The sequence below is a fragment of the Parasteatoda tepidariorum genome, chromosome 12 (genome assembly GCF_982258835.1).
Source record: "Parasteatoda tepidariorum strain Cologne lab strain chromosome 12, Ptep-v5.0, whole genome shotgun sequence".
In the NCBI taxonomy this organism is placed as follows: Eukaryota; Metazoa; Arthropoda; class Arachnida; order Araneae; family Theridiidae; genus Parasteatoda; species Parasteatoda tepidariorum.
This window is the reverse complement of record NC_141766.1, coordinates 57693273-57707204: the sequence shown is the minus strand read 5'-3', so window position 1 is coordinate 57707204 and position 13932 is coordinate 57693273. Positions and strand designations below refer to the sequence as shown.

Sequence of the window (13932 nt, the reverse complement as noted above, 5' to 3'; positions counted from 1 at the left end):
GGAAAGAAATTGGGTTTAATCTTGAGATAGACCAACTCTTCTAGAACTGCTTATTATCATGATCATATCGTGATGATCATGCTATAAACAGTGTGCTATTAAAACATTTGTTTAAGACTCGAGACACCTTAAAATGTGGTAAAGGCTACTCGTTTGTAAATTAAACTATTTTGATCAAAATAAGACCCTCATCATAGTTGGCCCGACAGCCTAATGTGAGCCCTCCTCTGAATATTTCTCCATAATTTCTTCGGATTTATCTTTGATCTCCAATTCTTTTCATTAATTGCAAGAAAATTAGACTCCACCAAGTCAGCCCATCTCAACCGCAGTCTTCCCCGCTTTCTTATTCCAGTGGGTTTAAAAATCAACTTCTTTTTACCGTATTATCACTCATTCGAATCACGTGGGCCATCCAATTTATTCTACTTATTTTTATGTATTTAATAATATCGGGTTGCTAATAAATTTTGTTCAGTTCAAAGTTAAATCTCCAGTTATTGTTTTCATTTACACCACCAAGCATACTTCGCAAAATTTATCTCTCAAATATTTAGATACAATTTACCCCTCCAGTTTTGTCATTGTCCAAGCTTCAGAAAAGTATGTTTAGATTGGCATGACAAGAGTTTTGTAGATTAAGAACTTTGTCTCTCTAGAAAGAAACCTACATTTAATAAATCTTATTTCGTATTATTTTCCTTTTTGTAAATTCAGATTCAAAAAATTAACCTCAGCTTATACTTTAAACAATTGAAATAACGAACAAATATTTTTAATACAAAATTAAAATATTCCGTAAAATGTTATTATCAGTAATAAAAACTGCTTTAATTAGAAAAAAAAAACAATATTTTTAAGAATGGGACAATTTGTTTCCGTAACATTTGGAGAAGGGTTTTTAGTTTTTAATAAAGTTTTTAATAGTTTTAAATCAAAATCATATAGGATCAAAGTAACTATTTGAGCTAATTAACTTTTTGAGAACTCACTCTATTATTTTTCTGAGTTTAAGGTATGCATTTGATAAAGGAAAATTTATCAGACCATCAGAATTATAAACGTATGTTTAGATTGACCTGATAAGAGTTTTGTAGATTAAGAACTTTGTTTCTCTAGAAAGAAACCTACATTTAATAAATCTTATTTCGTATTATTTTCCTTTTTGTAAATTCAGATTCAAAAAATTAACCTCAGCTTATACTTTAAACAATTGAAATAACGAACAAATATTTTTAATACAAAATTAAAATATTCCGTAAAATGTTATTATCAGTAATAAAAACTGCTTTAATTAGAAAAAAAAAACAATATTTTTAAGAATGGGACAATTTGTTTCCGTAACATTTGGAGAAGGGTTTTTAGTTTTTAATAAAGTTTTTAATAGTTTTAAATCAAAATCATATAGGATCAAAGTAACTATTTGAGCTAATTAACTTTTTGAGAACTCACTCTATTATTTTTCTGAGTTTAAGGTATGCATTTGATAAAGGAAAATTTATCAGACCATCAGAATTATAAACGTATGTTTAGATTGACCTGATAAGAGTTTTGTAGATTAAGAACTTTGTTTCTCTAGAAAGAAACCTACATTTAATAAATCTTATTTCGTATTATTTTCCTTTTTGTAAATTCAGATTCAAAAAATTAACCTCAGCTTATACTTTAAACAATTGAAATAACGAACAAATATTTTTAATACAAAATTAAAATATTCCGTAAAATGTTATTATCAGTAATAAAAACTGCTTTAATTAGAAAAAAAAAACAATATTTTTAAGAATGGGACAATTTGTTTCCGTAACATTTGGAGAAGGGTTTTTAGTTTTTAATAAAGTTTTTAATAGTTTTAAATCAAAATCATATAGGATCAAAGTAACTATTTGAGCTAATTAACTTTTTGAGAACTCACTCTATTATTTTTCTGAGTTTAAGGTATGCATTTGATAAAGGAAAATTTATCAGACCATCAGAATTATAAACGTATGTTTAGATTGACCTGATAAGAGTTTTGTAGATTAAGAACTTTGTTTCTCTAGAAAGAAACCTACATTTAATAAATCTTATTTCCTATTATTTTCCTTTTTGCAAATTTCCAAAGTTTGGTCATTGTGAACTTAAACTACTCTTTTATGGCAATTACCAGCATGATCTCATAGGTGTTGAAATTTGTAGCACATTGTTACAGTTTTGCAAAATTGAAAATTTGACTCAATATTTGCGAAATAAAATCTAGGAATTTTGTGTCTTAGTCATTCATTTCACTAAAAAAGAAATTAGGTTTAATCTAGAGATAGACACTCTTCTAGGACAGATTGTTGGGATATCATACAGTAATGAGCATACTATAGACAGTGTGCTATTAAAACATGGGTTTAAGACCGCAGCACCTTAAAAATGTGGTAAAGTCTACTCATTCGTAAATTAAACTATCTTTATCAAGATCCATCTGTTAAGAATATTACGACTGGTCAACTGGAATTGACATTTTCAATTTATTCTTTAATAAAGTTACGTAAATGTTTCTGTCCCGTTGACGTGAATTTTGAATCTAATTCTAAATGTGTAAAAATTTAAACTTAAGGAAACCTTTAATTAAATCTGAATCGCGTCGCCTTGCAGTGAGTATTCTCTCAACTTCGGTAATGAAGCTTTCTTTTAGATCATATGTAGTTTTCAGTTACATGTAGTTTCCTAACTTAAGATTTTAATCTATATGAAAATCAAGACAGAAACTAACGTACATCATTCTTCTACGACTTTCCACAGGCTAATGGTGAAAGCATTCGAAGTGTTGCCATAGGTTGAGAGTTCTGCTCAACGCCACCTGTAGCCCATTTCGATACCCAATTAAGTATATCAAGGTGAAACCGTTTTGCCCCGAAACTATTTCATTTAGTTGTTAAACTATCATCTGACCAGCCGTTTAGAGTCCTGGAGGCAGGGCGTAACCGCGCCGCGGCAGTCTTGTCATATCCCCGGGACCCACATGGTCAAGGAGGCCTCATGAAGGGGCCACACCAAATTTTTAAAAATTAAGTTGCTCTTTTGCATAGATAGGAAAGAAATTTTGGGAAGATAAAATTGCTGCAAATCTTTTTGTAATATGCAATCTATTTTAACATAAAGGTAAGCTTAAAAACTGTTTAAATCCTTTTTCCGAGAATTATTTCCCTTTCTCAAAAGAACAAGCACGGTTCGCAGAGAAAGGGAGGGGCCACAACTGCATGTAGTTGATTGTTAACACTTTCTGTTTATCGTACTTCTGTTTCACTCAGTCGTTTCCACTACTAACTACTATCTGGTGTCAGACCCAGTGGCGTGCCAACCGGCAGAGGGTCCCTCTAAAATTTAAGTGAAGGGGCAAACAATGCTTTAGCCCCTTCTGAAATTTAGTCACTCACAAAGATAAGGTCAAGTAAATTCGGTAATTTAAGATTTTTTTTTCAATTTTAAAGCTATTTTTCTCATAGAAAACTTTATATTTCTCTAAAAGTTAAGGGGGGGCAGAATAATGCACTTTGCTCCTTCTGAGATTTAGTCATTCGACAAGATGAAGTCAAGTAAAATTGACAATTTTAGAGAAAAGAAAAAAGCTATTCTTTCAAAACTTGGAAGCTATATACCAAGTGGAAATTAAACTAAATTAAATTGGTTAATAATGAGCTTCACATTTGTAAAAGCAAAAGAAAAAAAAAAATTTCCAATTTTTCACTATATTTTCCGGGTGGAAAACTTTGTTCGTCCCATCATTACTATTTAGGAAGAATATAAAGTGTTTCGCCCCTACTGAAATTGACATGCGCAAAAATAAAATAAAGAAAAATTGATAATTAAAAACTCATCTTTGAATCTATTTTCCAAACAGAAAACTTTGTTTTCCTCTGATATAAAAGTGAGGGGGCGAAAAATATGTTTCACATCTTCTGAAATATAGACATTAACAGAATAAAATTAAGTAAAGTTAGAAATTTCAGAAAAAAAGTTTGTTTCAAAACTTGGACGCTATTTTCCAAATAGAAAAAGTCACTTTTTCTTAAAGTGAGGGGATGAAGGATATATTTCACCCCTTATGAAATTCAGACATTCGATTAATATTTAACTCTTATTTTCAATAAATACAGATTAATATTTAAATTTCAATTAATTTTGATTCAAAATATTTGACTCTTATTTGCTATTTTCCAAATAGAAAACTATTTTCCTCTGAAATTTAATTGAGGGGGAGGATGTGCTAAGACTTTGACATTCGCTACAATAAAGTAAAATAGAATTGGTAATTTCAGAAAAATATTATCTTTCTTCAATTTAGTAGTTATTTTCCAAACTGAAATGGAAAACTCCCCCCCCAAGAGATAAATACTTCTGTTTTGTTTCAATTTTTGCTACATATGACAACTTTTGATTTTTAAAAAAATTGAAACTAAAATACGAAAACAGAAGAGCACAGCATAAAAAATAAGGCAAGTGTTTAGAAAACCAAAAAGATTGCCACCCTTACCCTACCCTGGAATGAGTAATAAAATGCACATTCGTACCACCCACAGAGATGACCCACAATTATCTCACTCCCCAAAAAATAGCAATCTCATTTTGCAATGAGAAAATGTCCTTTTGCTTCTTTAAATTGCCTTAATCATTTTTATGACCCTGGGCTCTTTTGCACTTTTATAAAATGCTATATATTGACAGAATCTATATGTCCGATAAGATTTCTAACTAAGCTAGATGTTCTTGGAAAACAGATGTAAGCTTTTAGGGGATCCAAGGGGATGAGTCTTGTTGACATTTAATTTAGTCATTTTGTCAAGACAATATTTAAGACAAACGGTCTCATTGTCAAATTCCAGTTTTTGGCTCATTTAAATTAATTTTTAATTTCAGATATAAATTTTCTGCTAACTTTTATTTTGTTCAATTTTTGAAATTAAAATTTAACTTTAATTGAGACTAATTAAAATTATTTGCAACTTTTTTCAACATGAATCTTTATATCAATACTTCTCATTCTGAATAAAAATTTTCTTTGAACAAGAACCAAAAATAATTTTATTTCAAAGGAGGTACGAAAATGTTTGCATTAACTCATTTAAAACATTTAAAAGTGTGTATTTATGTACTGTTAGAGTTGTTTAATATGAATGGTCACATAAAATGCCTTTTTTATGCTCGTATATCAAATTTCCTTCACTTTAGTTCATGATTTTACAGTTTATTGTGTGCATGGATTTTGTTCTTATATTTTTAAATTATTAAGACCTTTAAATTTTTAAAATTGGAATTTGGATTGTTGAAAGTTTGATTTTTTATGCTTTTTAACAACTTTGTTTTTATTCAAAAATAAAATGCAACTTTTATCTTCATAAAAAAATCAGATTTAATTTAATTAAACGCATTCAATTTAATAAAAAGATATAAACATTGTTTCGTTGAGAATTGAAAATATGTCATCATTCGCACTATTTTAGTTTAAATCACTGTTTTTCAGTCAATAAATAAAGTAATACGAAAAATATTTTATTTCATTGTTTCGATAATTTTTTAGACTTTTACGAGAAACTTTCTTATATAGATTCCTGAATGTCAGCATTCTTTAATTTATTGAAATTAAACTAATTTAAAGAGTCCTTTGCTTTCATTGACAAAAAAAGCTACCAATTACAGTTTTATATACTTAAGAAAAGAAAGAAAAACTTAATTCAGAAAACAGGGAAATAACAAGACTCAGTTGAGTAATTAATCTTTTAAATTTACCATTTTATTATCTCACAGGATAACGATACTATGTAGAGCAGAGTTGAAACACTAAATCTGTTACACATTTATTCTCGTTTATTTGAAATAAACCATATAAAATCATTTATACACCAATTTATATAAACAAAGGTAATTTTTATTCAGATTCAAAAAAATTAACCTCAGCTTATACTTTAAACAATTAAAATAACGAACAAATATTTTTAATACAAAATCAAAATATTCCATAAAATGTTATTATCAGTAATAAAAACTGCTGTAATTAGAAAAAAAACAATATTTTTAAGAATGGGACAATTTGTTTCCGTAACATTTAGAGAAGGGTTTAGTTTAATAAAGTTTAATAGTTTTAAATCAAAATCACATAGGATCAAAGTAATTATTTGCGCTAATTAACTTTTTGAGAACTCACTGTATTAATTTTCTGAGTTTAAGGTATGCATTTGATAAAGGAAAAGAATTTATCAGACCATCAGAATTATAAACGTGTGTTTAGATTGACCTAACAAGAGTTTTGTAGATTAAGAACTTTGCTTCTCTAGAAAGAAACCTACATTTAATAAATCTTATTTCCTATTATTTTCCTTTTTGTAAATTTCCAAAATTTGGTTATTGTGATCTTAAACTACGGTTTTAAGGGAATTACCAGCATGATCTCACGGGTGTTCGAATTTGTAGCACAACGTTAGAGTTTTTCAGAATTTAAAAACTTGACTCGATGTTGACAAAATGAAACAGGAAATTGTATAACTTATCCATTCATTTCACTGAAAACAAAATTAGGTTTAATATTTAGACAGACTCTTCTAGGACAGATTGTTGGGGGATCATATAGTAATGAGCATACTATAGACAGTGTGCTATTAAAACATAGGTTTAAGACCGAAGCACCTTAAAAATGTGGTAAAGTCTACTCGTTCGTAAATTAAACTTTATCAAAAGAACCTATTGTTACAATTAAGATGGGTCGTATGGTCAACTGGAATTAAAATTTTCAATTTATTCTTTAAGTTACATAAATACAGCTGTTAGCTCCCATTGACTTTGATTTCAAACAATTCTAGATATGTAAAAATTTAATTTTGACTTTGAGAAAACCTTTGATTAAATTTGAATCGCGTCGCCTTGAGAATGAGTATTCTCAGCTTCTTTACTAATTCCTAGATTCAAAACTGTTTAAGCGCATTAAGATACTCATTAATATTACCATTTTATTAAACTTCAGAAATCTTTCACTTAATCCCTTTCCCATATTCAATTAGTTCTAATGCTGTAAACTAAACATATTTATAACTGCGTTGAAAGTAGCAGAATCATTGATATGTTTTAAAGAAATTTATAGTGTGTTTTTAAAGATTTGGAGAAAAAAATTCGAAAAGTATATTAAAACTACATTTGAACTTCAGTTAATGATTTTCTTCACTAAATATGAATTTACATAATTTGTCACTCATTTAAATGTCGGAACCTAGTTTACATTAGCCTTCAAATTTGAAACTTACATATTTTAAACACCACAGAAAAGCCAGTATCATTTAGGAATTGAGCAGGAGTGTATCTGACGTTAGAATTTTGTATCGTTTATTACATGAAAAATAGCTACTAAGTCAACCATTGAATAATTATGACAATATTATAACTAATTGCTCATTTTTCAATATCTTGCACTAATATTTTACGCAATGTTTAAATTCTAAAGAAATTTATTTAACGTTGTTTTAGTGGAATAACTTCGCAATTATTGTAGCAGTCTTAAAACTGGTAAGATAAGTCACAACCAGACGTCTCGAAGGTTCAACTTAAGATAAAGGTTACAACTGGGGAATAAGCTGTCTCGAAAATTTGCTACCCAAGCTATCGTTGCAGGAGTGATTCTGTAAAAATATTTCATTTGAAAACAAATTTTAAAAGTAGTGATTTTACTGAAAACAAATTTAATTTTTTGGAAATAAAGTAAAGAGCAAAATTTCAGTCAGAAATTTAATATTTAATCTCAGATCAACATATACCAATTTTTTTACAGTGGAGTCAGCAAAAGATGCCATATACAGTCAGCAAAAAAATTAAGAGCTGAAAGTGGAGAAATGGAGTCCTTTAGTCTTAAATTTATCAGTTCCTGGATAAGTACTATTAATACAAAAACTGGTTTTAAAATAGTTAATTCATTAAATATGCTCCTATTGAAAACTTCCGCAAAGAAACTAAAAGTTTATGACAAAATTCTTACATTCCTCCATAATATACTAATACTTTGATTGGAATTAAACAGTTCAATAGCACCAAAAAAAATTGTTACTGCAGTGAGCTAAACATACCAAACTATTAAAAATTGAGTATAATGAAAACTACAGATGGTGAAACTCATTTACTCAAATAATGCCTCTTTCCAGAAAAGTTCATATCTGACATGTTTATAAAATGAACTTTAAGATAAATGTCAAGTTTCAGGAAATTCAATACTTAAATTTTTAAAGGGGCCTTAAGAACATTGAATATTTGAATTAGCAGTAGGATGCAGCTATACTAGACATACTAAAGGCACAGACAAGGTAACAAATTTAAACAGACGAAAAGACAAAATGGAATAGAGATACTGTCTAACGCTCGTTATTTGTATATACACACATTCTGAGCTGATTAAAGTGAGAATTTAACTAAAAACAGTCAAATTTCTTAAGTATTTTCCTTACTTTCAATGCGAAATTAAAATGCTTCATACTCTTAATCGGAATTTTAAAAAAAATCGTATTTATAAACATTAAAAACATTTATAAACATTATAAACATTAAATTTACAAGGTAAATCTTTTGTATAACGAGATAAGTTCAGAGAAACTTTATACATTCCAGTAAGTCTAGAAAATTTAAGTTTTATATGAAATTTTTACCTTAACTTTCCTCTGAAGTCTTCCATCTCTAGATGTAATCAGGCGAGACCAAAATCAATTTTACCATCGGATGTAGGCAGCAGAGACCAAAATCAATTTTACCATCGGATGTAGGCAGCAGGGTCCAAAATCAATTTTACCATCGGATGTAGGCAGCAGAGTCCAAAATCAATTTTACCATCGGATGTAGGCAGCAGAGTCCAAAATCAATTTTACCATCGGATGTAGGCAGCAGAGTCCAAAATCAATTTTACCATCGGATGTAGGCAGCAGAGTCCAAAATCAATTTTACCATCGGATGTAGGCAGCAGAGTCCAAAATCAATTTTACCATCGGATGTAGGCAGCAGAGTCCAAAATCAATTTTACCATCGGATGTAGGCAGCAGAGTCCAAAATCAATTTTACCATCGGATGTAGGCAGCAGAGTCCAAAATCAATTTTACCATCGGATGTAGGCAGCAGAGTCCAAAATCAATTTTACCATCGGATGTAGGCAGCAGAGTCCAAAATCAATTTTACCATCGGATGTAGGCAGCAGAGTCCAAAATCAATTTTACCATCGGATGTAGGCAGCAGAGTCCAAAATCAATTTTACCATCGGATGTAGGCAGCAGAGTCCAAAATCCATTTTACCATCGGATGTAGGCAGGCAGCAGAGTTCAAAATCCATTTTAGACTCCGACAAGAACTATGATAATTAGATCCTAGATTTAAAAGATCAAGCTATAACCAACATAGTAGTGTCACGTGAACAATTAGTGAAACTCTAAACAAGTAAAATGTAACGCTATTAATTTTTAGAGAAAAGTAGTGTAGGAAGCGAATTTGATAAAAAGTGAAGAACTCCCACCCCATTTCTTAAATAATCTAAATTTCAAAACTTTATTAAATTGAATTTAACGTACTTTTAACTATTGGAAAAACAAAAATCTAGGATTTACACTTTTTCAAAGGGTTTTTTTTATTGAACACGTTATGTAGTTTTAAAATGAACAATTTAAAATCTAGAGGGAAACTGTTAATATACATGAAAGCAAATTCTGAGAAAAAAATACGGAAGGGCACGGAATAGAATTATTCATTGAGTAACCACACACCTTAGCTGTGTAATAACTCTCAGAGAACAGATTTTCCAAGTTATTGATTTGTATAGACTTAGCTATCCTTAAAAAGAAACAGACTGTAATCCAAACTTTATTTATATGAAGAAAGGAATTGATCTTTTTTCCTTTGATCTTCAATTACTTTACCTAACAATGTGTTCCAAAAGGAATTTCTAAACTTTATTTCCTGAAGAGAAAGGCAGAAGTTTCGATTTGTAGATAATTTGAAAAATGTTTGAAGGAATTATTACCTAGTAATGTGCTTTTTACAGTATTTACGATACCGTATAAGTGCCATGATCCTTGTTTTAAACTTAGAAATTGTGACTATTTCATGTTAGAAAAATGTCTAAACAAAGCAAAAATGCTTTAGACATCCTTCCAATTCTTCCAAAATGCGTATCAAATTTACTTAAATGCAGACATTAGGCAAGTGCCAAATATATCTTGAAAAGTAAAACTTCAAAAATTGTGTCATTCAGATAAAACATAGAAACTACGTCTGACACAAAAACGAACAGAATAAAAGAACATTATGGCACATGCCACATCAGGAACGCCGAACAAAGTACCGACTGCATTGCGACAAGCCAACGCAGTCACCGATAAAGCTTGCAAGCACCTTTTATAAAAATGAATTCGTACAAGAAATCGCTTCCGGCTGTCAATTTTCTCTTTTTGCTTTATTTTAGAGAGGCTTCCATGGCCAGGCGGTATCGCTCACCAAAAGCTGTGCAAAGTGTGAAAGTAGCGGATTCGAATATCGCTGTTACCCTCGATGTATCTTTGTGCTGTCCTTCTCTGCATTGTTCTATCTAATCTTCTATTTGACAAAGGTTTATAAGCCTATAACTGAGCGCACAAGCCTGCAAATGTATGTAATTCTAATAAATAAAACAAATAAATGCTTTATCTTAGATGCTGCACTGATTGCTTAAGTCACCGAAAACATTGTCTCTCCGCGGGACACATTCGCGTGCAGGTCATCAGGCTACCGATGCTAGGGTGCCATCCCCTCTGCGGAGGATCAAAATTGCGATGGCATGTCTTCGGATCATCCTCAGGGATGTCTCAAAGACCGTCGCCAATAGCCTATTGTGCAGCTCTAGTGCGACGTAAATGAACTATAACAACAGCAATTTCCGCGAAAAACTTGAATGTAGCAAATTCAATTTACGAAGTATTCAATGTATTTTTTATTATCTTTTGACAATGTCCTTCAGTAATTTATGTCATAGGTTCTTTAATTTGGCAAGTGTTTAAAGTTGGTGATAAGGTAAAAGAATTAAGAATGTTATTTAGGGGCAGAGGATATGCGAGTTCAACTGAAACACTCTAACAGTTATAAGCGAAAAGCAAGCGTGTTTCATTGCTAAATTAAAAGATAGTCTTGTCTAGGACCTTAAAAAGTAGAAAGTTCGTGCACCTTTGTCAAAAATGGATCTCTGCGTACCTTAAGTAGGTACTTTATTTACGTCACACTAGAGCTGCACAAAAGACAATGCGGACCAATTCCTCAATTTAGACATAGATGTGAAGGGAAACTGTGTACTTTAAAGTGTTGTCTGTACAACTGCTGCTTTTTTAGAACCATTCCACGGGAAGTGCTGTAGATCCAAAGATACGTAAATCGAAGACCGTTTTGCAACGAAGTGTAAGGCAAGACCTTGTTCTAATAGACACTAGTATATTATGTGGTTGAAAATGGCCGAGATTCCTCAACTGGAAGCTTTGATCTTTTTAATCGTATCCCAATACTAGAAACTCCCGGTATGTCATTTTTCTTCGGTCATATCTACTTAGAAATTCAAAGCTATATAGAGCAATCATTGACAACCGTCTTGACCTAAAAATTGAAAAGGAAGGGAAATAGGCGAAAAGTGGTAACACTGTGGCATCGGAGTTTTATTCCTCTACCAAATTCAGTGAATCTAATAGGTAACAGGTTCAAATCTTCCTAAGTCTCGGATTTATATTTATGCTATTTTTCTCTAAGTTGTGCTATCTGTTTTCCAATTTAACAAGGCTTTATAAGCTTTTCTATATATTGAACACAGAAGCCTGTATACGCATGTGAATGAATAAAGAAATATTTAAGTATACGAAAACCCAAACTCACTGAAGAATGCCGACCCTTACAATAAAATTTAATAGCATGCAAATAAATGCTGAATTGTATAACTTGACCAATGAACTCATACATCTTGAGATATTTTTTAAGTGACATCGCTAGTTTAAACACATCAACATAGCTAAAAGCAACTGGTTTGGTTTGTTTTAACATTAGTTGTTGTTGTAGTTCATTTACGTCACACAAGAGTTGTACAATGGGCTATTGGTGACGGTCTGGGAAACATCCCTCAGGATGATCCAAAGACATGCCATCACAATTTTGATCCTCTGAAGAGGGGATAGCACCCCCTCTTCGGTAGCCCGACGACCTGCACGCGAAGTCGTGCACTTTACGGTAGAACAGTTTAACGAGGACCCATACCGCACACCCTCGGTCCCTACGCAGGTTGATCCAAGTGGTCACCCACCCGCACACTGACCACAGCCAGTGATTCTTGACTTTAGTGATCTGTTGGGAACCGTGTCTTGATGATCAGTCCACTGCGGGACGAATTTCAATGCATCATAAATTTTAATATACCTCATATTTCAATGGATGGTTAGGTCTTTTGAGAGAAATTTAAAATTTATACGCAACTTATCAATGTTTTTTTCCTTTATTACTATTCTTCTTAAGCAACGAAGCAAATATTTTTGTAATTTTTTTGACACCGAGAAAAAAATATGGGCAAAACTACCAGAATGTAGTAAAATTACCGTGTTTCTGACTCTGTTGGAACATCAAAAAACTCGGTAACTTTAACCGTAGCGTTTGGGAATTCGCTAAAATTAACAATATAACATGGTTTTATAATGGGTGACATAGTTTGGTAAATGTGGTAAAATTCATTAATACCATAACTAAGGTACCATAACTAATGGTACCTTATGCCTCTATCACACGAGAGAAAAATATGTGCAACTGCAAGTGTAACTGCAAGTGTAAGTGCAACTGTAAGTGAAATTCCTCCGTTCGGAGTTGCCGAAAGGGTTGCTTAATTGCCTGAACGGTTGCATGAAATTGGGTTACCATATTTTGTTATTTATCTTTACTTTTGGCTCATATTTAATTTTATCATATGATTCTATTATATCATAGTTTCTCAACGATGTTCGTAAAGATGCTGTGGAATATTGATTGATTTTGATTTAATTTTTTACATTTGTATTTGTGTTAAGTCTTTTCTTCAGCAGGAAATTAAAATTCTGAAAACTTTATTTCCCCATTAGTGAAGTAGCATAGTATAAAAAGGATTATGATTTCTACCTCATAATATGAGATAATATTAAGATATCATTGAATTTCATGCTGCGTCCCTAAAAAGATAAGGGGGTGAAAGGGGGATGGACTTAAATACTATCTAGAATTTTGACGATTTTTTTACGTTGATTTGAGTGACTAATGTATAAAACATGGTGCGTAGCATTTTTAAAAAGTGTTTTTTAAGTGAAGTAGCAAAGTATAAAAAGGATTATGATTTCTACCTCATAATATAAAATGATATTAAGATATCAATGAATTTCATGTTGTGTCCCTAAAAGGATAAGGGGGTGAAAGGGGGATGGACTTAAATACTATCTAGAATTTTGACGATTTTCTTTATCTTGATTTGAGTGACTAAGGTATAAAACATGGTGCGTAGCGTTTTTAAAAAGTGCTTAAAGGTGCTTATTTTTGATTTTCATTTTTTAAAGGCCCTTAAAGGTGCTTTTCTTAATAAGTGTTTTTAAAAAGTGCCTTATTTTCCTTTTTCGAAAAAGAGATTTATGAAAAGGAATGGCGATTTTCGCCACATATTATGTAAAAACGTACTTTTCACATTTTTCTATTTCACGTTTTCAGAATTCATTCGTCCCGCACTGGACTGATCGTTAAGACACGGTTCCCAGCAGATCACCGAAGTCAAGCATCACTGGCTATGGTCAGTGTGCGGGTGGGTGACCACTTGGATCAGTCTGCGTAGGGACCGAGGGTGTGCGGTATGGGTCCTTGTTAAACTGTGCTACCGCAAAGTGCTCAACTTCGCTCGCAGGTCGTCGGGCTACCGAGGCGGGGGTGCCATCCCCTCCG

At 31.6% G+C, this 13932-nt stretch overlaps 1 long non-coding RNA gene across 1 annotated transcript; it reads right to left on the bottom strand.

Moving 5' to 3' along the window:
- Positions 1–3341: 3341 nt before the first annotated feature.
- LOC147801104 (uncharacterized) lies at positions 3342–10333 on the bottom strand. Its single transcript, XR_015430702.1, has 2 exons — positions 10001–10333; positions 3342–9350 (listed from the first exon to the last, which is right to left on the bottom strand). It is a non-coding gene; the product is annotated as an uncharacterized LOC147801104 (long non-coding RNA).
- Positions 10334–13932: the final 3599 nt, after the last annotated feature.